The sequence below is a fragment of the Cherax quadricarinatus genome, chromosome 12 (assembly GCF_038502225.1).
Source record: "Cherax quadricarinatus isolate ZL_2023a chromosome 12, ASM3850222v1, whole genome shotgun sequence".
Taxonomy (NCBI): Eukaryota; Metazoa; Arthropoda; class Malacostraca; order Decapoda; family Parastacidae; genus Cherax; species Cherax quadricarinatus.
The window spans coordinates 6,275,503-6,302,738 of record NC_091303.1 but is presented as its reverse complement, the minus strand read 5'-3'; the positions used below and the strand labels follow the sequence as shown (position 1 = coordinate 6,302,738).

Below are 27,236 nucleotides of genomic sequence, written 5' to 3'. Positions count from 1 at the left end.
AAGGGTAGAGGGCAGCAAGAGAACGAGGTAGAAAGGGCTGAGACGGGAGTGAAAGGTATCATCATCAGAGTTTGTGGAGTAAATCAGTCACTGTCAAGAAATCAATGAGTCAGGATTAATGGAGGGTCCATCAGCAAGAAGGGAAGGTAAAGAGTAGTAGAGCAGACACAATGTTGGAGGTAAATTTTGCGTGCTCGTTGATAGAGAGGGCAGTTTAACAGGACGTGGCTAATCGATACTGGAACTTGGCACTTCTCACAAAGAGGAACAGGGTGCCTCTCCATAAGATACCCATGAGTAAGACGAGTGTGGCCAATGTGAAGGCGGGAGAGAGTAGTCTCCCAACCTCGGCACTGATGGCAAGAAGACGGCCAGTAACCTATACTCGGTTTAATAGAGTGAAGTTTGTTACCGAGTAGAGTTGACCAATGTTGTTGCCAACAGGTGTGAAGGTGGGTAGCTATTACAGCAAAATAGTCCAGAAATGGAACACCTATATGAAATTGGTAGGTCATGTACTGCTGACCGTGTAGCAGTGTCTGCCTGCTCATTACCCTATATGTCAACATGACCAGGGACCCAACAAAAAACAATATCTTTATACTTGGTAGAGATACGACGTAGCCAAAGTTGGATACGGAGAAGTAGGGGGCGAGGTGTATCAAATTTCCGTATAGCCTGTAGATTGCTAAGGGAGTCTGTGACAACCACAAATAATGACACAGGCATAGATGCAATACAAATAATGCTGCAAGAATGGCATACAGTTCAACAGTAAAAATGCTAGCCGAGGATAGTAAATGCCCTCGCACGATGCTGTCCGGAAACACTGCTGCAAATCTGACGCCGTCAGAAGACTTAGAGCCATCTGTGCACACTGCAATGGCATGAGAAAGAGTGGAAGTGGTCAAGAAAAAGAGAGCGGGAAGATACCATAGGCAGTTGGGCTTTCGAGCAAGGAAGTGAGACAGAACAGACTCGAACAGCTAGAACTTCCCAGGGGGGTAGGGAAAAGTGAGATGCTACATGAACATATAAAGGTGGTAACTGAAGGGAAGACAAGAGCAAATGTAGGCGAAGAGAGAAAGGATGGATCAAACAGGGGCAGTGAACAAATAATGTCTACTAATATCGGTGATCATTCTATAAGTGGAAGGATTGCGGAGATCGTGAGAGCGTACATAGTAGCGAAGGCAATGGGCATCATGGCGATCAGACATGGATGGAGTATTAGCTTCTGCATAGAGGCTCTCAACAGGGGAAGAGCGAAAAGCACTAAGGCATAAACGTAATCCTTGGTGTTGGATGGAGTTAAGGCTAGAGAGAGTAGCAGGAGAGGCTGCTGAATAGATCTGGTCACCATAATCGAGTTTCGATAAAATGAGGGCTGAATGTTGGCGAAGGAGAGTTCGACGATCAGCTCCCCATGAAAGATGAGCAAGGGTTTTAAGAAGGTTCAGCCGGCTGTGACAAGTTGCCTTCAGGGAGGTAATGCGAGGTTTCCAGGATAACCTATGGTCAAAGAGAAGGCCTATAAATGTGACTATCACGGTCAGGGATACGGGAGCCATAGAGGTATAAAGAATGATTGGAGATGACAGAACGTCTAGTGAAAGTAATTTGGCGAGTTTCGGTACTGGAAAATTTAAACCCATGCATGTTGGCCCAATTGGAAACATGGCTGTCTGCATGCTGGAGAAAAACTGTAATGAGATGACAGTCAGTGCCTGCACTAGCAATAGCAAAGTCATCAACATAGAGTGATGACCAAATATTGGATGGAAGAAGAGGCCAAATCATTTATATCAAGGAGAAAAAGTGTTGTGCTCAGAACACATCCCTGGAGGACAACTTCAGCTTGGACAAAGTCCGGGGAGAGCACATTAACTCAAACATGGAAATGTCTGTCAGTTAAAAAGTTCTTAAGGAAGGATAGTAGATCGCCTTGGAGGCCTAAGGAGTGAGCTTGGGCCAAAATATTATACCTCCAAGTTGTGTTATATGCCTTCTTAAGGTCAAAAAATATGGCAATAACCGAGTGGTTATTCGCAAAGGCAATACGAACAAATGTATCCAAGTGTAGTAAGGGGTCTATGGTAGATCGGCCCTTAAAAAAGCCATATTGACTAGTGGAGAGACTGTTGTGTGTCTAAATACCACATTAAATTTCGATTTGCCAGATGTTCCATCACTTTGCTAACTACACTAGTAAGAGCAATTGGATGATAGCGGGAGGCATCATGTCCCATAGTACCCGGCTTGCGGAAAGGGAGAACAATGGCAGATTTCCACAGCTGGGGAAGAACTCCTTGTGACCAAATAAGATTGAAGAGGTATAAGAGGACTGTAAGGGATGACTGATGTAAATGTTGTAACATCCAAATATGAATGTCGTCAGGCCCAGCTGCCGATGGTCGGCAAGCTGAGAGTGTTACCTACAGTTCCTGAAATGTAAAAGGCACATTATACTGTTCTTCTCTGAGAGAAGAAAAGTCAAAGGGCACTAACTCTCTGGCAGACTTTGAGGAAAGAAACGAGGGGCATAGATGGAGCCCCTGGGAAATACAGAGCAGATGAGTGCCAATTTCAATGGCAATGTCAAGAGGGTTTGCTATATCAACACCGGCGACCTGTAGAACAGGAGCCGGGTCAGGAGAGTATTTACCACTCAATTTCCTCACTTTTTTCCAGACTGCACTCAGAGGAAGCAGAGGTGATGGTGGAAACAATCTCGCCAGCAAGTGCATTTAGCGTCATGGATGACACGGCGAGCAACCGCACGCTTCTGCTTAAAATCAAGAAGTCTCTCATTGGTTCTATTGTACTGGTACCTGCCACACACAGTGCATTTCAAACATACTGCATGAGCACAAGCAGACCACCAAGGCACGCACTTCTGAGAATGCCTGCCTGAGGTTTGGGGTATAGAATGAGAAGCTGTGGTTAAAATTGATGTCGAGAAGAGGTGTAGGAGCTCAATGGAGGATGAAGGAACCTCACTAAAAGCGGTGAGTTGTGAGTAAAGGTCCCAATTTGCCAGATCAAATTGCCAGTGAGGGCTACAGAAAGGTGGTGCATATGAAGGAGAAGTAAGAATGATTGGAAAATGATCACTGTCATGCAAGTCCAGTAGAACAGACCAGGCGAAGTCTAGTGCAGTGGAGGAAGAGCAGACCGATAGATCGATGCATGAGAGAGTATGAGCACGAGGATCAAAATGGGAGTACCCATTTAAAACATGGAAGCAGTGAGAGGCGAGAAAAGCCTCCAACTGAATGCCATGAGAGTCACAATGAGACCCTCCTAGAGGAAATGGTGGGCATTAAAATCACCAAGCAACAGAAGTGGTGGTGATAAGGATGAAACAAGAAAGGCAAAATCTGGGATAGATTTTCTTTATATCTCTCTCCAAGAAGGAGAGAGATATAAAGAACATATTGTAAACCACTTATTCAAGTGGATACAGGCTGCAGTGTAATGCAGCGAGGTATGAACAAACAGTGGACAGTACAGAATATCATTGTGTAGAAGGGCACTTTCATTAAAGGTTCCATCAGAAAAAGGATCTGAAGAATACAATAAATTATAGCCAGAGATGGGTTGGAAAACAGCCGAGTGTAATTTTGGTTCTTGTAAGCAAACACCAACAGGGGAAAACTGGGAAAGCAGCATCTGAAGCTCACCCCAATTACCCCTGAGGCTGCAGATATTCCACTGTAAATAGGCCATGATTGGCAACAAGGAAAATACTAGGGATCTGCAGGTAAGGGCACCTATGGGCTAGAGGGTTAGAAAAGTCTATGTGCTGTGGCAGCGGAAGATGTTTAAGCAGCGAAGGAACAGAGCGTTGTGAAGAAAGTTGTGGAGATGGAGGGGAGGGAAAAGGAACAGGAGGTGGATCAGTGTCCATTGAAGGTTTAGTCTCTGCAATATGTTCTGAAATGGCTTCAAGTGTTTCTGAATTCAGAGACATATGGGAGACAATATTGGAGGTAGGAGGAGGAGGAGGGTGAGTAAAGATTGGGACAGTAATGGACTGTACCAAAGTAGGGTGGATGAAAGAGTGTAGGGGACTGGAAAAGAAGTGTGGGAGGGGATAGAAGAGGCAGAAACTTGGGATGTGACAGGGGTGGAAGGCACAGTACGAGGAGGGTGAACCTCCACACTTGTAATAAAGCCAGTGAGAGGGGGAAAACTAGGCACAGAGACTGGAAAGGTAAAATGCGGAGGTGGAAGAAGGGAAGGATTGGGCAAAGATGATTTGAGCAATGGGGATTTTTTGGACTTCTGAGATGTAAAGGGGTGATTGGTAGAAGGTGTCATACGAGATCTTGTCAATACCGGGGCTTGTGAGGAAGGACAGGAAGATGTGAGAACAGACTGAGGTGTTGTAGTAGGGATGTCTGAGCCTAGGGCAGCAAAAGAATTAGATACAGGAGTGGTTACAGGAGGGGTAACCACAGAGGAGGCTGCAGAAGATGGGACCCCAGAAGTCGGGGGACGTTTGAAAACATGGGAATAAGAAACACGGGGCAGTCTCTCTTGGAGGTGGAGATGAGAATCTGCCATAGCATTAGGGAGACCTTCTGCCTCTTTGAGACAATGGATTTCACACTTATTTAAGTAGACCTGGCAACAGCGAGAGTACAAAGGGCGAGCCTCGTGACAATTAAGGCAAGAGGGTGGTTGACTGCAAGACGTATTAGTATGGTCATCGGCACCACAGACAGAGCATTCGGCTATAGGAATCATCTTTCGAACTTGCAACCAATGTCCAGCTACATAAACAGAGAATGGGAGTTCACGGCTGTTGCAAGTTAATCGAGCCACATTGCAAGGGTATTGTCTCCGCCTGTGGGCAGGAAGGACAGGAAGGATTGGGAGATCCTGGAGTTCCAGCTGTTCAAGAATATCATTGCCACATGTCTGGAAATTCTGTTGGACTATGGTATGGGGCAGAATGACAGTACTACTACAAGAATTGAGGGAATGATGTTTTTCAATAGTGATAGGAATAGTATCAATATGTGAGAGGAGAGAAAGATCATGAGCTTGGGTAGCATTCTGGACAGTGACAATGCATGTACCACTCTTGAGAGCATGAAAGGAAATATCTCTACCAACATGGCAGAAAGATAGGCAATACAAGAAGTCGGTTGTAAAGAATTTAATCCATTGTGCGGTCCGAAACTAAGCATGGAGAGGGAGTGCATGACGTGTCAGTCTTTTCCGAGTAAATTGGGAAGGTAACGAAGTAGCACCATCAGGAGATTGTCATTGGCATTTAGAAGTGGACCAGAGTTGGTCTAACGTGGGACGGGCTGGCAATTCGAAAATTGCCGCACCATAGAGGGAGAGGCCGGAAGCATAGTCAGAGGAGGGCAAAGGTCAGACAAATCGGAGGAGTCAGTCGAGACCCCGGTACCTGAAGCTGGTGATGAAACAGCACCAGCAAGAGGTACAGGGGCATCAGGAGCATCCAAATTGTGGTCGAAAAATGAGGCAGGGTCAGAACGGGGTGCAGTACCAGTAAGGGGTCTGGGAGTAGCAGGTTCATGGACTAGGGCTTCCATGGTTAGGTTACTTCTTTCTCTTCTTTCTTTTTTTCTTAAAAACAAAAAGAAAATAAAAAAAGGGGGGAACAGGGAGGAATAGTTCCTAGAAGGAATGAATGGGCTGGAAATCACCCTCTGCACATAAGAGGACCTCAACACCACAAGTAGTGCAGATGTGGCATGGAACCCATGCCATACTCTTCCCTTCATGCCAGTAAACCAACAATCCAGGATAGCAACCTCACATCTGCCGAGCTACCTCGGTGGACAAAAGAGAGGGCGGCCGGATATCCACCACAAAGCATACCTCCTTTGGTCACCACCCCCGGAAAGGCGTTCTCCAGAGATACACCCGTCACCCGAAAGACACCCAAAGCCACCCCCTGGAAGACAGAGGGAACGGGATATCCCCAGGCAATCCAGATTTCACGGCAAACTACATCACTGCCAAGAACCTCAACAGAATGGGATTGACCCCAGCATCCTTCCCCCTACCTAGGAACCAGTAGGCCTGTGGGAAGAAGCCCAAAGGCCAAAAAGAGGAAGGGAAAAAGGGAGGGATGGGGGAGGGGGAGGAGAAAAGGAAAAAGGGAGGATGGGGAGGATGGGATAGGGAAGGGGGAATTGGGGGTAATTAGGTTCAGTCTGAGGAAGGAGACCAACAGGTCTAATACCTCAGACCAAGAGCCTCTTCATCACACCAAGGAGCCCCCCTTGAAGAGGATAAGTTGTTTGAGCAGCTAGAACTATGCCCTGGAAAACGTCATATTGGCAATCATGACCACCTACCTGACCCATAGTCAGGTCATTCCAGTTCAGCCCACTCAAGTAATTTTTCAGTCCTATGAAATCAGCCAAGCAGAAGTCATGGGTAGAGACTTGATTGCCATTATTAGGGGAATTCCACGATATATTAAAACTGAGTGATTTGTGATCACTTTCCCCAAGCTCATCATTAACCTCAAGATTATTAATTAGCCTTTCCCTGCTGGAATTAACCAAGTCAAGCAGGTTATTTCCTCTAGCTGATTCTGTCACAAACTGTTTTAAAAAATTCCTGAATCGTATCAAGAAAGTCACTCGACTCAGTTTCCTGTCAAACTGCTCCAGTCAGTCTGTCTATAGCTGAAATCTCCCATTAGTACAACATTTTCGTATGTAGATGCCTTACAAATTTCGTCCCATGGAAGTTTACTGCAATCCCTATCAAGATTTAGAGCCCTGTAAATCACACCCAAAATTAGTTTTTCACAGCCCTCGAGAAGCTGTAACCAAACAGATTCAGTGGCTGAAGCTTCTAATTTTATATCTTATCTAACACAACAATTTAAATTGTCTCTAACATACATCACTACTCCACCACCCTTCCTGTTGACCCTGTCAGTGTGAAATAATTTATAGCCTTGTATGTGACATTCAGAATGCATCTCTATAATTATGTTATAGCAATAATATCCAAGTTTCCTGCACTTGAAATTAATCTTAGTTCATCTATCTTATTTCTTACACTCCTGCTATTAGTATAGTAAACCTTAAGAGAGCTAGTCCCTTGCTGCCCTCTGCTGTCTCCCCTTGTTTGCTAACCTGATCTATTGTCTTTATTTATAACTTCATGGTGAACGTCTTTTATACATTTACTGTTTTCAACCCTGGTGTTGCAACCCATGTTTCCCACACACACACACACACACACACACACACACCCATACCTCTACCTTCAATCAGTTTAAAATCCTAGGAATTTCAACAATGGCCCTCTCGATCGAGTTTGCAAGTGCTATCACCCCTGCCCCATAGAGATAAGCCCCATCCCTTGCATACATGTCATGTTTGCCATAAAAGTTGTCCCAGTTGTCAATGAATGGGATTGCAAGTTCCTTGCCGTATCTGTCTATCCAACAATTTACAGGTAGGAGGTACAGCATCAGGATGATTTTCAGTGTGTCTCATTTGTCTGGTTGTCAGGGACCTTATCCTCATCGTGTACTTACTTCTCGATATGGACCAACAAATTTTTGATCAAGCTTAGCCACTGCGGATGCTTTGTTAAAGTTAGTCAGCATAACTCTCGAACCTACTTTAATTTTGGCCGGTTATGCAAGAGTATTAGTGGCTCTTGTAAATTCTGTTGTTGATTTATGAAGCATTTCACAGATTCTTCTGAAAACACCTTGGGCTAAGCTGGTACGAGTCGCTGTGAAATCAGGATTGTAATTTGGTTTTGGTTCAGAATACAACTCTTAAGGCAAATGCTTATCTACATCATACAATGCATGATGTGGAGTATGACCTAGAGGAACACTGTAAGCAGAATTTATGGTATATTGTACATCAGGTATGACTTCATCCCAGGTTGCACTATTGGGATTTATAGTAGCTCTCAACATGTCTAGTGCTTTCTTATTAATTCTTTCTGCTAGACCATTACTGGCAGGGTGGTGAGGAACAATAGTCGATTTAGCGATTTTACAAGGTACACAACTTTTCAAGTATCTCATTACAAAATTCAATTTCGTTATCTGTTACCAGGGACTTAGGAGTGGTATGTTTGCAGATTATATGTTCCTTAAACGCTGTAGGTACTGTCTCGGCAGTCTTATCTGCAATAGGGACTAACTCATATCTGGTGAAATGATCTACCCTAACAGATGACTGTTGCCCTGGAGAGAGCATTGAAAATTAGTTAACAAGTCTAATGCATTTCTTTCCCATGGCTCACTGGTAGTTGGATACACTGAATTGGATTAGGACCATTAACATTTCCTTTATGCTGCATACAAACACTACCTTTCTTAACATACTCAGAGGTATCGGTTGCTATACAAGGCCAAAAGTATTTCAGTCTGGCTTGTTTTATGGAATGATTCATACCAGGGTGTGCAATACCTGGTACATCGTAAACTAGCTGTAAAGCTACATTCACTAGTGACTGGAATTACTAGATGGTATACTCTTCTGCTAGGAGTACCCAGTTCTGCTGTGCGATACAGTAACTCTTGGTTCATGACAGCCACTGATATGTGCTGGTGGCTTCACAGTCAGGGTAAGATCTTCCTGTAGTAGGAATCGAATCACACCAGACCACATGGGATCTGTTCTTTGAGCATTCTTTACATCCTCAGTGCTAAATGGAGGATTTGCAGTTACTATACTAACATGTCGTGATACAGCATCTGCAACATTTGACTTGCCAGGTAAGTGTTCAAAGGTAGGGTTGAACTCTTGGACAGCAAAGGACCATCTGGCTAACCTTCCAATAGGCTGTTTATTCTGCACTAAAGGAATCAGTGGAGCATGATCTGTCAAGACATGAACAGGACACTGATATAATGTCTCAGAAGTGATTCAAAGACCATATTATTGCTAAGGCTTCTTGCTCAGTTACAGTATAATTACGTTCAGCCTTGGTAAGGACAACTAGCAAATGTAATTGCATTATACTTGCTATTGGTCTTCTGAGCTAGGATGGCACCTATGCCAATTGAATTTGCATCAGTTGTTATATAGAAAGGCTTAGAAAAATCTGGGAATTTCAAAATTAGGGCAGATGTTAGCTTTTCTTCGAGAGCTTGGAATGCTCTTTCTTGATGGAAGGTCCAAATGAAAGGAGCATCTTTCTTTAACAACTCCTCTGAGTTGTTTGAGAAGAAAAATTAGCTATAAAAGATTATAAAAACCTGCTAAGCCCAAAAGGATCTTACATCAGCAGCAGTTTTTGGAGACTGAAAATTCAATACTGCAGCTACTTTACTTTGGTCAGTCGTAACTCCTCTAGGAGTGACTATGTGACCAAGAAACTTGATTTCTGATCTGAAAAATTGACAGTTTGATCTTTAAATTGACTTCAGGCTTACCAAGCACCACATCAAGTCTTTTCAAGTACATGTCCATGTTATCTAAGTACTCCATAAGTGTATTGCCTATGAGGCCTCTAAAGATATTAGTTATGAGCCTTGATAAGGTGATAGGTGATGAGCATAACCCGAAGGCCATACAGAGGAAGTGGTAATGACCTGTTGGCATGGAGAATGTGGTTATCTCTTGGCTGTCCTCGTGAAGAGGGACTTGCCAAAACCCTTGTAACAAGTCCAGAGTCGAAAAGACTTATCTTCGATATTTCGTAAGAGGTCACCAAGTACAGGAAGTGGGAAGTGATCTGGAACAGTTTTCGTGTCTAACTTCCTTAAGTCAATCTCTGGACACCAAGTACTGTCCTTCTTAGGTACTAGGATGAAAGGTGCATTGCAAGGTGAATTACTGGGTATGATAACACCATCCTCAAACATCTTGTTGATCAATTCTTCTGTGACAGCAACTTGTGAATGAGGCATTCTGTATGCAGTTATACAAATAGGTTTAGTACCATGTTCAAGTGGGATACGATGGGGCACTAGGTTCATTATATCCATCTTCTTATCTGGTAAGGCAATGGCCTTATGACGTTTGTTCATCAGATTCAACAAATGCTTGACCTTATCTGGGAAGTTAGTAGGAGCTAAGTCTTTCTCCTCTACTGGTGGAATGGATGGACTCCCCCTGGCTGAAATAGCACCAACCCACTGGTCAGGTGACATCTTATCTTCTGCATGCACAGGGTAAGGGTAATGAACAAGGTCTTCAATATTGGTATTCACTGAGTTGAACACTGTGACCCAAGGTCTTACCTATAAAGAAAAAGATCTTACCATCTTTAACAACATTTAAAGATGGCTCAACAAACCCTTTACTTTGCAGGAATTGCTATCAACTAGGATGTTATCCCCATCTGAAACACGAGGGACAACAGACTAGCGATGGCTGGTGAGGAGGGAGGTGAAGGTGGTCTTGGGTGACGGCATCTACCTACATAACGTGGGACTTTAACGAACTGCGCTTTCTCGGAGAACTACACACAGCAGGCTTTATAACGTTGGTGCACAGGTATGAAGAAGCACTCGAGTGTTGACCTAGGTGAGCCAGAAAATTAAAGCTGATAGACCCAATATATGGGTAGAGAATGGCACACGTGGTTGTTTTGTATGGGTGGTGGCTGGTGGTGGAGAGCTGGGCGAGCATCCCGTGCTAGTTGGCTGGTGGCGTAAACACCACAACTCACGTGAAAAGCCTGGGGTGGCTTGAAAGCCTTGGGTGGCTTGGCAAACCACAAAATACCACAGGGATGGTGATTATCACTCTGGACAGCTTTGAACTGGAAGCACAAGCAATGGTGATGACAGGAACTCAACGTGACTTGCTTGGCTTACTTCTCTCACTCAGCAGGGTTGACTTGCTGGCTTAAGCCCTCAAAACTGGCTTGGATGGCTTGAAGTCCTGAAATCAAATGCACAGCAGATGAGGAAGCTACCTGGAGTCTACCTGGAGGGCATTCCGCGGATCAACGCCCCCGCGGCTCGCTCCACGACCAGGCCTCCCGGTGGATCAGGGCCTGATCAACGAGGCTTTTACTGCTGGCCGCACCCAATCCAACGTACGAACCACAGCCCGGCTGATCCGGCACCGTCTTTAGGTATCTGTCCAGCTCCCTCTTGAAGACAACCAGGGGTCTACCGGTAATGTCCCTTATTGCTGATGGGAGGCTGTTGAACAGTCTTGGGCCCCGGACACTCATTGCGTTTTCTCTTAGTATACCAGTGATGCCCCTATTTTTCACTGGAGGTATGTTGCATCGCCTACCAAGTCTTTTGCTTTCATATGGAGTGATTGCTGTGTGCATATTAGGGACCAGTCCCTCCAGAATCTTCCAGGTGTAGATTATGATATATATCTCTCGCCTGCACTCCAGTGAGTACAAGTCAAGTGCTTCTAGGCGCTTCCAGCTGGCATGGCAGGCTGGAAGGCTTAGGGCTCTCCCCCACAGACTGGCTTATCTGGCTTGGCTTAATTTGCAAAACCCAGATCAACTCCTTGAAGGTTAGCAAATAACAAACAAGGCACAAAACTGGCCAGAAAATTGTGTAGACAGGCTGGAGGATGCTGGCTTTGTCGTAGCATGCGGGTGATAACTGGCTTGACTAGGCCTCCATGCGGTCACACATCAATGTCAGTCGGCTTGGTATAGTTTATCTCCAAAAATCACTGTAATCATCAGAATTACGCGACACTGCTGCACACCATTTGTCGGGTGGGTGTTCAGGACATATTGGATGGTTGAAGAAACACACTAGGTCGGTTGGTAACATATATAGAATCTTGTGAGGGAAAGCCCAGGCCTACCTCTCTCTCGTCTGTGCCTAAGGTGGAAGTGAGAGCGTATGCCTCTGGCTAGCTGCTCATTCGAGCATAACTCATGATGTCATAGCTAACCACAGAGCCTAGCTCAATAGGAAAGCTATGTATAATATATTTGTTACTAACCGCAATATACTACACAAGTATATTACATAGGGATTCAGTAACACTACTGTCATGGTGTGCGAGGGGCTTGGATTTCCAGCTGGCGTGCGTGAGCGTGTTAGATGGGGGCAAATGGAGACAAATGGCTTTTAGGACTATGTGCTGTTGGAGTGTAAGCAAAGTAACATTTATGAAGGGATTCAAGGAAACCGGCAGTCCGGACTTGATTCGTGGAGATGGGAAGTACAATGCCGGCACTCTGAAGGAGGGGTGTTAATGTTGCAGTTTTATAACTGTAGTGTAAGCATGCCTCTGGCAAGACTAATGGAGCGAATGATGGAAGTTTTTCTTTATCGGGTCACCCTGCCTTGGTGGGAAATGGCCGACGTGTTAAAAAAAAATAAACACCACACTCACCATTTGTCGTGAGGGTTTGTGAGGAGATATTGTTGTAAGAAATGCACACATTGGATGTCTTGGAGGCTTATAATTAAGAGTCTTTTGAAAACCCAGGCCTGCCTGCCGAGTCTAAGCCTAGGTTGAACTGAGAGGGAGGCCTCTAGCTTGTGGCATACATGAAGGGAGCCTATCTATAAAGTAGCTGGGATTATCTAAGTATACTACACAGTACACAGCAACACTACTGACATAAATATTGGTCAAGGAATATAAAATGGTAGCCATTATTAAAACATTACATTACATCCAGGGAAAAAAAAGCACTTTGTTCACAAAGCTTTCCCTAAATTTGCGTAATATTAGCACATAGATAAAATTCATAGGAAACCGTACCCTGATGTGCTAGTTTTAGATTATATATTTAAAGTTTGCACTTGCAAAAGCCGCTGAATTTTTTTTATATTCTAAAAAAATCAAATCAAAATTCGCCTCATGAATGTTGAGTCCTGTTCCATTTAACAATTTTCTTTGTATTATTACAACTTTTCTATTTTTCATACATCCTTTTGTTACAGTTTATTTAATTATTCATTTCGCGACATCAAAGGTTTGTCACTGCAGCATAGTGTGCTTCAAGAACTATTCTCCAACATACCAAGAGCAAAACCATATTCTGCAATATACTAACAGTGCCACTAACTCCTGCAATATATTCAAATTAAAATATGTAAGTCAAAAAACGTGTGCACACTGAGCTGGAAGCATGTTCCAGCATCTTTATGTATAGGGATATTTAATATGCCATCAGAAATTTCAAAAAGCATTTGAACAGGGTGCTCCACATTGTTTTTTAAAAAGAAAAAAAATCTTACTGTCAGAATACATTGCCTTATTTTCCCTCGATACTTGTCTTGCTCTAGTTATCTTCATTTGAATTATCCTGACTCAGTGCAAAATGTCTTTGTGTAGTTTCAGAATTGCAAAGAATAATACAATACTAAATTAAATTTTAAGGGCAAGAACCAATGATATATTCCAGCACGTTCCAATCTTGGTCCATGCCACTGGATATAAGTAAAAATGGTCTTCTCAAATCTTACTCTGTCTTCCCGGTCTTACACTAGTTTCAACATCCCAGGAGTAAACAGATGGCTGCAAAAACTTCGAAATCGACAACCTAAAATTAAAGCAAATCTATGGATGATAAAGAAAAAAAATCCACGATATCCTTAGTATGGAAACTAATCTCAAAATATTATTTCACAATCTTCCAATTCAAAAACCACTTTGCAATGAAAATGAATTGATTAGGTCAATGTAACCTGACTCAGGCAAGGTTTGCAAAAAGACAGTAGAAAATGAGCCACGAGACAAACTTATTTTAATTATTAATGACAAAAGCTTTTCATTGATTAGGCAATATAAAATAGAGTAAAAGCACACTTTATAATGGTAAACACAACAAGAGAAGACTATTATAGCGGGATCCTGTTAAAATACACTATTCAAAAATACATCCACGTTTGATAAAAGGATCCCACTTTTTTTTCTTTCAACTTGTTTGAATCTGCAGGTACAGCGTAATTAGTCGATCAGCAGTATTGTGCAACACATGGTAATATTAATGTGAGGAATTGCAGCACACTCATTATAATGAGGTACTTTGTGTACATGACTTAGTTCTCGTAGCTATAAAATTAATATATATATATATATATATATATATATATATATATATATATATACACATACATATACATACATACATACATACATACATACATACACACACACACACACACACACACACACACACACATACACAAAACAACCACTGTGAAAGAATAGAGAAATTCCAAGCGCTTTCTTGACTACTCACATTATCAAGGAACCAAACGTTCCTTGATAATGTGAGTAGTCACGAAAGCGCTTGGATTATTATTATAATCAAAAAGAAGTGCTAAGCCACAAGGGCTATACAGCGCTGCAGGGTAGGAAAGGAAGCGAGGGTATTGGGTGGCAGAAGGGGGGAGGGGCGATCAGTAGGTTACAGAAAACAGCGGGGCAGGGGATAGTGCAGGGTAGAGGGTAGCAAGAGATCGAGATAGAAAGGGCTGAAGGTATAATCAGAGTTTGTGCAGTAAGTCAGTTGTCAAAAAGTCAATGAGAGTGTCCGGATAAAAGGTGGGTCCATCAGCGAGGAGGGAAGGTAAAGAGAGAGCAGCGGAGAGAAGACCGAAGACGACGTTGGAGGTAAATTCTGCGTGCTCGTTGATAAAGTGGGCAGTCTAACAGAATGTGGCTGACTGATAATGGAACCCGACAATTCCCACAGAGAGGAGCAGGGCGCCTCTTCATGTGATATCCATGAGTAAGACGAGTATGGCCAATGCGGAGACGAGAGAGAGTAGTCTCCCAACCTCGGCACTGGTGACAAGAAGACGGCCAGTAACCTATACTCGGTTTAATAGACTGAAGTTTGTTACCGAGCAGAGTAGACCAACGTTGTTGCCAATGGGTGTGAAGGTGGGTAGCTACTGCAGCAAAATAGTCCATAAATGGAACACCTCTACATGAAACTGGTAGGTCATGTACTGCTGATCGTGCAGCAGTGTCTGCCTGTTCATTGCCCTGTACGTCAACATGACCAGGGACCCAACAAAAAACAATATCTTTATGCTTGGTAGAGATGCAGCATAGCCAAAGCTGGATACGAAGGACTAAGGGGTGAGGTGTATCAAATTTTTGTATAGCCTGTAAAGCACTAAGGGAGTCTGAGACAACCACAAATGATGACACAGACATAGATGCAATATGGATAAGTGCTGGAAGAATGGCATACAATTCAGCAGTAAAAATACTAGCCTAAGATAGTAAATGCCCTCGTACGATGCTGTTCGGAAACACTGCTGCGAATCCTACGCCGTCAGAAGACAGAGCCATCTGTGTACACTGCAATGGCATGAGAATGAGAGTGGAAGTGGTCAAGAAAAAGAGAGCGGGAAGCTACTGTAGGCAGTTGGGCTTTCGAGCAAGGGAATGAGAAAGAACAGACTCGAACAGCTGGAACTTCCCAAGGGGGTAGGGAAAAGTGAGATGCTACATGAACATAGAAAGGTGGAAATTGAAGAGAAGGCAAGAGCGAATGTAGGCGAAGAGAGAAGGGACGGAGCAAACAGGGGCAGCGAACAAATAAAGAATGTCTACTAATATTGGTGACCATTTTATAAATGGAAGGATTGCGGAGATCATGAGAGCGTACATAGTAGCGAAGGCAATGGGCATCACTGCGATCGGATAAGCATGGAACATTCGCTTCTGCATAGAGGCTCTCAACAGGGGAAGAGCAAAAAGCACCAAGGCATAAACATAATCCTTGGTGATGAATAGGGATGAGGCTAGATAGAGTAGCAGGAGAGGCAGCTGAATAGATCTGGTCACCATAGTCAAGTTTCGATAAAATGAGGGTGGAATGTAGGCGAAGGAGAGTTCAACGATCAGCTCCCCATGAAAGATGAGCAAGGGTTTTAAGAAGGTTCAGCCGGCTGTGAGAAGTTGTCCTCAGAGAGGTAATGTGAGGTTTCCAGGATAACCTACGGTCAAAGAGGAGGCCTAGAAACCTGACTATCACGTTCAGGGATAGGGGTGCCATAGAGGTATAAAGGATGATCGGAGATGACAGAGCGTCTAGTGACAGTAATTTGGCGAGTTTTGGTACTGGAAAATTTAAACCCATGTGTGGTGGCCCAATTGGAAACATGGTCGACCGCATGCTGGAGAGAAACTGTAATGAGGTGACAGTCAGCGCCTGCACAGGCAATAGCGAAGTTATCAACAGAGTGATGGCCAAATATTTGATGGAAGACTAGAGGCCAAATCACTTATGGCAAGGAGAAAAAGTGTTGTGCTCAGAACACATCCCTGCGGGACACCTTCAGCTTGGATAAAGACAGAGGAGAGCACATTATTAACCCGAACAACGGAAATGTCTGTCAGTTAAAAAGTTCTTAAGGAAGGATGGTAGATTGTCTCGAAGGCCTAAGGAGTGAGCTTGGGCCAAAATAATATACCTCCAAGTTGTCATATGCCTTCTCAAGGTCAAAAAATATGACAATAACTGAGTGGCTATTCGCAAAGACATTACAAACATACGTATCCAAGCGTAGTAAGGGGTCTATGGTAGAACGGCCCAACCAAAACATATTGACGAGTGGAGAGAGTGTTGCGTGTCTCTAAATACCACACTAAACGTCTGTTTACCAGGCGTTCCATCACTTTGCAAACTGCACTGGTAAGAGCAATGGGACGATAGTGGGAGGCTTCATGTCCCGTAGTACCCGGTTTGTGGATAGGGAGAACAATGGCAGATTTCCACAGCTGTGGAAGAACTTCTTGTGACCAAATAAGATTGAAAAGGCGTAATAGGACTGCAAGGGCTGACTGATGTAAATGTTGTAGCATACGAATATGAATGTCGTCAGGCCCAGCTGCCGATGATCGGCAAGCTGAGTGTGTTGCCTCCAGTTCCTGAAGTGTAAAAGGCACATTATACTGTTCTTCTCCGAGAGAAGAAAAGTCCAAGGGTGCTAACTCTCTGGCAGACTTTGAGGAAAGAAACGAGGGGCATAGATGAAGCCCCTGAGAAATATGGACCAGATGATTGCCAATTTCATTGGCAACATCTAGTGGGTTTTCTATATCAACACTGGCAATCCGCAGAACAGGAGCCGGTCAGGAGAATATTTACCACTCAGTTTTCGTGCTTTTTTCCAGACTGCACTCAGAGGAAGCAGAGGTGATGGTGGAGACAATCTTGCCAGCAAGTGTGTTTAGCGTCACGGATGACATGGCGAGCGATCGCACGCTTCTGCTTAAAATCAAGAAGTCTCTCAGTGGTTCTATTGTACTGGTACCTGCCCCACGCAGCGCATTTCAAACGTACTGCACGAGCGCAAGCAGGAGACCACCAAGGCACGCATTTCTGAGAATGCCTGCCCAAAGTTTGGGGTATAGAATGAGAAGCTGCGGTTAAAATGGAGGACGAGAAGAGGTGTAAAAGCTCATCAATGGAGGATGAAGAAGGAACCTCACTAAAAACAGTTAGTTGAGAGTAAAGGTTCCAATTTGCCTGATCAAATTGCCAGCATGGGTTACGAAGAGGTGGTGAATATGAAGGGGAAGCAAGAATGATTGGGAAATGATCGCTGTCATGTAAATCTGGGAGAGCAGACCAGATGAAGTCTAATGCAGTGGAGGAAGAGCAGACTGAGAGATCGATGCAAGAGAGAGTATGAGTATCAAAATGGGTGCGAGTACCTGTATTTAAAATGTGGAGGGGGTGGGTAGCAAGAAAAGCCTCTAACTGAAAGCCACGGGAATCACAGTGAGACCTCCTCCAGAGGAAATGATGGGCATTAAAGTCGCCAAGTAACAGAAGTGGTGGCGGTAATGACAAAACAAGAAAGGCAATATCTGGGATAGATAATACCCGAGAAGGAGAGAGATACAAAGAACAGAGTGTCTACCACCTATGCAAGTGGATACGGGCTGCTGTGTAATGCAGTGAAGTACGAACGAATAGCTGATGGTACTAAATAGTGCGTAGAAGAAGGGCACTTTCATTAAAGGTCCCATCAGGAAAAGGATCTGAAGAATACAATAAATTATAGCCTGAGATGGGATAGATAATGGCAGAGTGTAATTTTGGTTCCTGTAAGTAAACACCAACAGAGGAAAACTGGGAGAGCAACATCTCAAGCTCACCCCGATTACCCATGAGGCTGCGAATATTCCACTGTCAATAGGCTATGATTGGCAACGATAAAGATACCTGAAATCCGCAGGTAAGGGTACCTACGGACAAGAAGGGTTAGAAAAGTCCACATGCGGTGGCAAAGGAAAACGTTCAAGTAGCAAAGGAATGGTGCATTGTGAAGAAAGGAGTTGGGCAGATGGAGAAGAGGAAAGAGAAGGAACAGAGGGTGGATCAGTGTCCATTGATGGTTTGGTCTCTGCAATATATTCAGAGATTGCTTCAAGTGTTTCAGAGTTCAGAGACATCGTATGGGAGACGATATTGGAGGTGGAAGGAGGAGGGGTTTGATTAAAGATCGGAGCTGTAATGGACTGTACCAAGGTAGGGGGGGGGTCGAAAGGGTGGAGGGAACTGGAGAAGTGTGGGAGGGGACAGAAGAGGCAGAAACTTGGGAGGGGACAGGGGAGGAAGGCACAGTACGAGGAGGAGGATGAACCTCCACACTTGTAACGGAGCCAGTGAAAGGGGAAGACCTAGGTACAGAAACCGGGAAGGTAAAATGTGGAGGTGGATGAAGGGAAGGAGGGGTTAAAGGAGATTTGTTGGACCTCTGAGAAGTAGAGGGACGATTGGGAGGAGGTGCCATATGAGGTCTTATTGATACCGGGGTTTGTGAGGGAGAACATGAAGAAGTGAGGACAGACTGAGGTGTTGAAGTAAGGACGTCTGAGCCCAGGACAGCAAAAGAATTAGATACAGGAGTGACTATGGGACTGGCAACTGCAGAGGAGGCTGCAGAAGATGGGACCCCAGAAGTGGGGGGACATTTTGAAACACAAGAATAAGAAACACGGGGTAGTCTCCCTTCGAGGCAGAGATGAGAAACTGCCATAGCATAAGGGAGACCTGCTTCTTTGAGGCAACGAATTTCCCACTCATTTAAGTAGACCTGGCAACAGAGAGAGTATGAAGGGCGAGCCTCATGACAATTAAGGCAAGAGGGAGGTCGACTGCAATATGTATTAGAATGGTCATCGGCACCACAGACTGGGCATTCGGCTATAGATCTGCAATATTTTGCTGGGTGGCCAAATCGCCAGCAATTCCTACACTGTTGTTGTGTAGGGATCACCTTCCGAACTTGCAACCAATGTCCTGCTACATAAACAGAGGATGGGAGTTCACGGCTGTCAAAAGTTAAACGAGCTACATTGCAAGGTTATCTATCGTCTTCACCCGTGGGCGGAAAGAACAAAAGTGTCTACGTTGAGAATTGGGAGATCTTGGAGTTCCAGCTGTTCGAGAATGTCATTGCCACATGTCTGGAAATTCTACCACTACAAGAAATGAGGGAATGATGTTTTTTGATAGTGATAGGAATAGTATCGATATGTGAAAGAAGAGAAAGATCATGAGCTTGGGTAGAATTCTGGACTGTGATGATGCGTGTACCACTCTTAAGAGCATGAAAGGAAATATCTCTACCAACATGACGTAGGAACGCTTTGCCAATACTATGGTCAGAAAGATAGGCAGTAGAAGAAGTCAGTCGTAAAGTAAAGAATTTAGTCCATTGTGTGGTCCAAAACAGTGTGGAGAGGGAGTGCATGACGTGTCGGTCTTTTCCGAGTAGAATGGGAAGGTAATGAAGTAACATCATCAGGAGATTGTCGTTGGCGTTTAGAAGTGGGACCAGAGTCGGTCCGACGTGAGATGGGCTGGCGATTCGAGAATTGTCACAACAGAGGGAGAGGCTGGAAGCACAGTCAAAGGAGAGCAGAAGTCAGACAAATCAGAGTCAGTGGAAGCCCCGGTACCTGAAGCGGGTGAGGAAACAGCACCAGCAAGAGGTACAGGGGCCTTAGTGTCCGAAGGGTGGCTAAAAGACGAGGCGAGGTCAGAACAGGGTGCGGTAATAATAAGGGGCCCGGGGGTAGTGGGGTCATGGATTTGGGACTCCATGGTTAGGTTACTTCTTTCTTTTTGTTTTTAAGGAAAAAAAAAGAAAGAAAAGAAAATAAAAATAAAAAAAGAATAAGAAAAGGGGGGACCAGGGAGGGATAGTTCCTAGGAGGAATGAGAGGGCCAGAAATCTCCCTCCGCGCCCAAGAGGACCTCAGCACCACAAGTAGTGCAGATGCAGCATAGAACCAGGGCCATAACCTACCCTTCATGCCAGTAAACCAGCAATCGGGGATAGCAACCTCACATCTGCCGAGCTACCTCGGTGAACAAAAGAGAGGGCGGCCGGATATCCACCACAAAGCATACCTCCTTCGGCCACCACCCCTGGAATTCGAAAGGTGGCTTCCAGAGATACACCCGTCGCCCGAAAGACACCCAAAGCCACCTTCCGGGATACTGGAGAGGGGTTGGGACATCCACAGGCGATCCAGATCCCACAACAAACAACGCCACCGCCAAGAACCTCAACGGAATTGGATGGACCCCGGTACCCTTCCCCCTACCTATGAACTAGTGTGTGTGGGAAAAATCCCAAAAACCAAAAAGAGGAAGGGAAAAAGGGAGGGGTGGGGAGGAGGAGGAGGAAAGGAAAAGGGGAGGATGGGATAGGGAAGGGGGGATTGGGGGTAATTAGGTTCGGTCTGAGGAAGGAGACCAACAGGTCTAATACCTCAGACCAAGAGCCTCTTCACCACACGAAGGAGCCCCCCTTAAAGAGGGAAAGCGCTTGGAATTTCTCTATTCTTTCACAGTGGTTGTTTTGCATATTCTGAAATCACCTGTTTACTGTGATCTTATTGCACACACAGACACATATATATTATATATATATAATATATATATATATATATATATATATATATATATATATATATATATAATATATATATATATATATAATATATATATATATATATATATAATATATATATATATATATAATATATATATATGTCGTGCCGAATAGGCAGAACTTGCGATCTTGGCTTACGCTCATCTTGCCATATAGGGCAAGTGAAAATTTGTGTATGCAATAATTTCGCCAAAATCTTTCTGAACCTAACGAAAAAATTATATTTCACCGTTTGTTTAGTATTAAATTATTGTAAACAAATCTAAAATATATTTAGTTGGGTTAGGCTAAAATAAATTGCGCTTGTTATAATAAGGTTAGGTAAGTTTTCTAAGTTCCTTTTGGTGCAAAATTATAAATTTTTACATCAACATTAATGAAAAAAATATATCTTTAAACGTATAAGAGAAAATTTTAGAAAGGACTTAATTTTAAATGAGTTCTTGCTAAATGACCAGTTTTACATAATCGGCACGACATATATATATATACAGTGGACCCCCGCATAACGATTACCTCCGAATGTGACCAATTATGTAAGTGTATTTATGTAAGTGCGTTTGTACGTGTATGTTTGGGGGTCTGAAATGGACTAATCTACTTCACAATATTTCTTATGGGAACAAATTCGGTCAGTACTGGCACCTGAACATACTTCTGGAGTGAAAAAATATCGTTAACCGGGGGTCCACTGTGTATATATATATATATATATATATATATATATATATATATATATATATATATATGCAAAACAACCACTGTGAAAGAGTAGTGAAATTCCAAGCGCTTTCGTGACTACTCACATTGTCAAGGAACTTTGCATATTTTAAAATCACTTGTTTGCTGTGATCTTGTTGCATATATATATATATATATATATATATATATATATATATATATATATATATATATAATTTCTTCTTCTTTCAACAAATCGGCCGTATCCCACCGAGGCAGGGTGACTCAAAAAGATAAACAAAAGTTTCTTTTTAAATATAGTAATTTATACAGGAGAAGGGGTTACTAGCCCTTTGCTCCTGGCATTTTAGTTGCCTCTTACAACACACATGGCTTATGGAGGAAGAATTCTGTTCCACTTCCACATGGAAATAAGTGGAAATAAACAAGAACAAGAACTAGAAAGAAAATAGTAGAAAACCCAGAGGAGTGTATATATATGCTTGTACATGTATGTGTAGTGTGACCTAAGTGTAAGTAGAAGTAGCAAGACGTACCTGAAATCTTGCATGTTTATGAGACAGAAAAAAAGGACACCAGCAATCCAACCATCATGTAAAACAATTACAGGCTTTCGTTTTACACACTTGGCAAGACGGCAGTACCTCCCTGGGCGGTTGCTGTCTGCCAACCTACTACCTAGGATACATATATATATATATATATATATATATATATATATATATATATATATATATATATATATATATATATATATATATATATATATATATATATATCTTTATTTCAACGCACCAGCCATATCCCACTGAGGTGGGGATGGCCCAAAAGGAGAAACGAAAGTTTCTCCTTTTAAATTTAGTAATATATACAGGAGTTACTAGCCACTTGCTCCCTACATTTTAGTCGCCTCTTACGACACGCATGGCTTACGGAGGAAGAATCCTGTTCCACTTCCCCATGGAAACCAGAGGAAATAGACAAGAACAAGAACTAGAAAGAAAATAGAAAAAAACCCAGAAGGGTATGTATATATATGCTTGTATATGTATGTGCAGTGTGACCTAAGTGTAAGTAGAAGTAGCAAGACATATACCTGAAATCTTGCATGTTCACGAGACAAAAATGGACACCAAGAATCCTACCATCACGTAAAACAATTACAGGTTTCCGTTTCATACTTGCTTGGCAGGACGGTAGAACCTCCTTGGGCGGTTGCTGTCTACCAACCTACTACCTAGGATATATATATATATATATATATATATATATATATATATATATATATATATATATATATATATATATATATATATATATATATATATATATATATACACAATAAGATCATGCAAGTAGTCACAAAAGCACTTGGAAGAATTCTGTTCCACTTCCTCATGGAGAAATATATACAGTGGACCCCCCGGTTATCAGCCGGTTTGGTTATCAGCAGGTTTTTCGGCGCCCGGTTATCGGCCGTGTGCTCGGTTATCGGCGGTTTTGGACGCATCTATCCGATGGCTGGGGCAGCTTGCCCTTCAGTTTGGCTTTGTCTCTCGGTAGCTGAGGAGGCTTCTGTTCATACATCCAAACATTTTACTTGTTTACCATTGTTTTCTTGCAGTGCAACTGTGAAATAAGTAACCATGGCTCCAAAGAAAGTTCCTAGTAAAGTTCCTGTGGTAAAGAAAATGAGAAAAACCATAGAATTGAAGCGTGAAGTGATCGAAAAGCTTGAGAGTGATATGAAGGAGATGGAACTTGCCAGGATGTACAGCAAGAATAAATCATCAATTACATCCATCCTGGCAACGAAAGAACAAATCAAAGATGCTAATGTTGCGAAAGGAGTGGCTTTTCTAACTCAACAAAGGACACCGATAATGGAAGAGAGAAAAGTTATTATTATTGTGGATTAAGGAAAAAGAATTAGTGGGAGACAGTGTAGTGGAGTCTACTATTTGTGAGAAGGTAAAGCAGTTGCATGAGGATCTTGCAAAGAAAATGCCTGGAACAAGTGCTGCAGTTTGTGAATTTAGGGCCAGCAAAGGATGGTTTGAAAGATTTAAGAAGCGTAGTGGCATACACAGTGTTGTAAGGCATGGTGAGGCCGCAAGTTCTGACAAATGTGTAGCTGAACAGGATTCGAACCTCAACAAGTTTTCACTTGTGACGAATCAGGCCTGTTTTGGAAGAAAATGGCAAAGAGGACTTACATTACCCAGGAGGAAAAGGCACTGCCAGGGCACAAGCCTATGAAAGACAGGCTTTGTGGGTAGACTGGTAAAGCACTGTGTACCTTGTTCCAAGGTTAGTAGGTTCGAGTCTCCTTCAGCCAGAGATCAATGTTTGTGTATATTTCGCCTGCTCTTGCGAATTCCTTGCATTGTTAAATTCTCTAGTAAGGCTGATGCATGCAGGGGATGAGATGAAAAGTTGTAAGCCTTCTCCCTGAAAGCTGGCTGCCTTGGATCAAAGTCCAGCGCAAGCTGGACTCCAAGGTATTGGTCCAGTGTGGGTAGATTGGTAAAGCACTGCGTACCTTGTTCCAAGGTTCGTAGGTTCGAGTCTCCTTCAGCCAGAGATCAGTGTTATATATATATATATATATATATATATATATATATATATATATATATATATATAAATATATATATAATTTATATAATTTATATATATTACACAAAAAAAGGATAAAAAAATAAAACAATACTGTCATTCTAAGTTAAAATAAGGAGCATCACTTAAACCCCCATTAAATTAATATCAAAAGCCTTACTAAAGTTGACCGAGGTTCCTACAGTCGCCTTAGTAATTATGAACTATGAGGAAGGCAGAAAGGCCTAGGCCATTGGCAAACTGTCAGCATATTACAAAAAAAAACTTTAATTTATTAATTAATGCTCTACCCACCTCACCTTAATGTGTAGATATTAATATATTACACGATTCCCTCAAGATATACAAAAATGTGTCACAAATGCGCCAGGGAAGGGAAGGAGGGTGGCTCAAATTCCTTGGAGGTCCAAAGCAACATGCTTCACCCATCTATCTGCAAGAAAAGATAAACTTAATTATGAAATCCTAAACACACTCATTCACTAACAATAGCGTGAATCCAGGACTAGTGACAAAATGAGATATACAAGTTGCTACTTAACCAATATTTATATTACCTAGGAAAAACCGACCCTTAAAAATATGGGCTGTCCAAGAAGCATCAAGCTAATTCTCTTAATATATAAGGAAAGAATTCAGTTTTCTGAATGGAACATAACGTATAGCACAACATTTAAATGTACCAATTTTAAATGCAGAGTTAACTTTTTTTTGTTTTTAAATAGTTCTCAGTATCCATAAATGTCTCACTAATGCCCATATGATTTGTAAGAGGTGCACATCAAAAAAAAATAAAATAGGTTCAGTGACAAATTCAGAACTCACGTTCTATTCTGCTAAACCATTATTAGTGTTCATATATTGTTGTTAGAGCTTATGTTCAGGTACTGAAGTCAATGTGTTGGTGTTCTACCAGTAGAGGGCAGTATTAATTGTGATACTCAAGAAAACTGATAATTTAACACAAAAATAAACATGGAGTTAAAATAAAAACTACGAACATGAAAAAAATGTTTGGCAAATAAATACAAGCAATGCAGATTTGTCTTCAGGGGTCCATGCTTTACCCTACCCTCTCTCCACACCATTAGCACCAAAGTGGTGCCAACTTCCTGGGGCACAACCTCTGGAAGACTCGCCTATTGACACATTTAGGCATTAGAAGAATTCAATTAGTAATGGGAGAGAGCAAAGAGGCATGAAGTTACACATCTACACCTGAATCTGAAAAGATCTCCAGTTATAATTACACCGCACGAGTCACTGACTGTATCACCAGATGTGCAACCAGGTGGTTCACCAGGTCCCCTTATGGTCCAATCCCCTCAGAACTACAACTAGTGGGAGAACAAGGAGTGTAACAATGTCTCCTTCAATAATCCCTCAGAGCAAACCTTAACGACTAGGGAAAAAAAATCCCAGTTATAAAAGTCAAATAAATGAGGGGAAGAGGGATGCTTGGTTCTTAGGAAGGCTAAGTCGCTAAAAATCCCCTATCATGTTAAAGTGATCCACTGTCAGGAGAAAAATATGAACACACCAGTGCTCTACTATGTCCTGGGTGGTGTTCAAGTCCATAGTTCAAATCTGTACACAGTGTCAGGATGGCTTTCATAATCCAAGACTCAAGCCAAAACTCACTTTCATGTTTTAATTGCCACCCAAAACCCTTGCAAGATGCATTTACTGCCATCCTAACATGAGGATCATGACTAATGCTACACCAACTGATATGCAAGATTCATCCTAACCTCTTAAAAGCAGCTTGTCAACTGCATCCTTAAATCATTCAACATACTGAAAGCTTAAAAAGGGAAGGGGATATAAGCACCAATCTAACCTCCCCAAGCAGCACCAAATCCTGTAACCCACTTAAAGGACCATCTACCTACAACATCATAGACCACCTACTCACTTCTAGATCAAGGGCCACCTTCCTTCTCCAAGAGCCAACCACCTATTACATCAAAGAGAAGATATGTCGCTACATCATGCGCCATTCCCTCACCCCATCAAGGACCACCCGCCTACCCCCATCAAGGACCATCCCAATTTCCTCTCCCACCAATTTCAGCGTCCATCCCATCCTATACTCCCGCCTCCCTGACTCCCACTATCAAATACCACATCCCCCTGTCTCCCTCCCTTCCACCACAGTCTTTGCTAGTGACTTTGATGGAAAAACTGATTGCTATATTGAAAGTCAAACAATTCGTTTTTTCTTGTGTATTTTTTATGAGAGAGAGAGAGAGAGAGAGAGAGAGAGAGAGAGAGAGAGAGAGAGAGAGAGAGAGAGAGAGAGAGAGAGAGAGATTTAGTTGTTCTTTACCTTTTCTTATCCTCATAGCTGGGATGAAAATGCTCACTGCAGTTTTTTTTAATCATTTGAGGATACCAAAATAAGCATGAAAAATCTGCTCGGTAGAAGATATGGAAAAATGGCAAGACAGAGTTTTCCATTAGACAGTGGAGAAAATTATGACATTCCATGTTGAGAAGAGCAAACTGCTTTGATATGGAATGAATGATGAACTCAAGAGACACTATATAAAATGCAAGATGACCCAGTAGAATGAAAGGAAATGTGAAAGACCTGAGTATAATAATGAGAGCTAACCCTTTATAAAAAAACAAATCTCACAAAACCCAGGAAAATGACAAGGTGGATAGTGAGAACTTTCAAAACAAGGGAACTAGCGTCAATGGCGACATTCTTCAAATTACTTGTGCTCCCTCATTTAGAATATTCAGTGATGGCATCTCTGTTCAGGGTAGGACACTGTCACACGAGTTGGAATATGCAGCGACCATTTGTGGTTGTAAAGAGCCAATTAAGCATTATAAATACTTGAAATGCCACTGAAGCAGAGGAGATATATGGAAGAAAATGTAAACTAAACCCCTTGAAAAGTAGGGGAGTCATGGGAGGAACATTGTATAAATTCTCTAGGTGCACACTTTTTATCTTAGCAGAAGATATCAAAAACAAAGTTGGAGCAAGTGGGGATATCTTAAAGAGGGAACTTGAAAAGCACCTCCACCAAGACTGATGGAT

General features: G+C 42.6%; 1 long non-coding RNA gene across 3 annotated transcripts in view; it reads right to left on the bottom strand.

Annotated features, from left to right (window-relative positions):
* Window positions 1-11,378: 11,378 nt before the first annotated feature.
* LOC138852613 (uncharacterized) overlaps window positions 11,379-27,236 on the bottom strand; it is a 51,085-nt gene continuing 35,227 nt past the window's right edge. The window contains exons 3-4 of one of the 3 annotated variants that reach the window (XR_011391912.1): window positions 24,481-24,614; window positions 11,379-13,464 (exon numbers count right to left, since the gene is read on the bottom strand). This is a non-coding gene — a long non-coding RNA (uncharacterized lncRNA). Of the gene's footprint in view, window positions 13,465-22,948; window positions 23,240-24,280; window positions 24,615-27,236 lie in introns of those variants that run through there. The other 2 variants (XR_011391911.1, XR_011391910.1) reach the window with 2 other exon arrangements.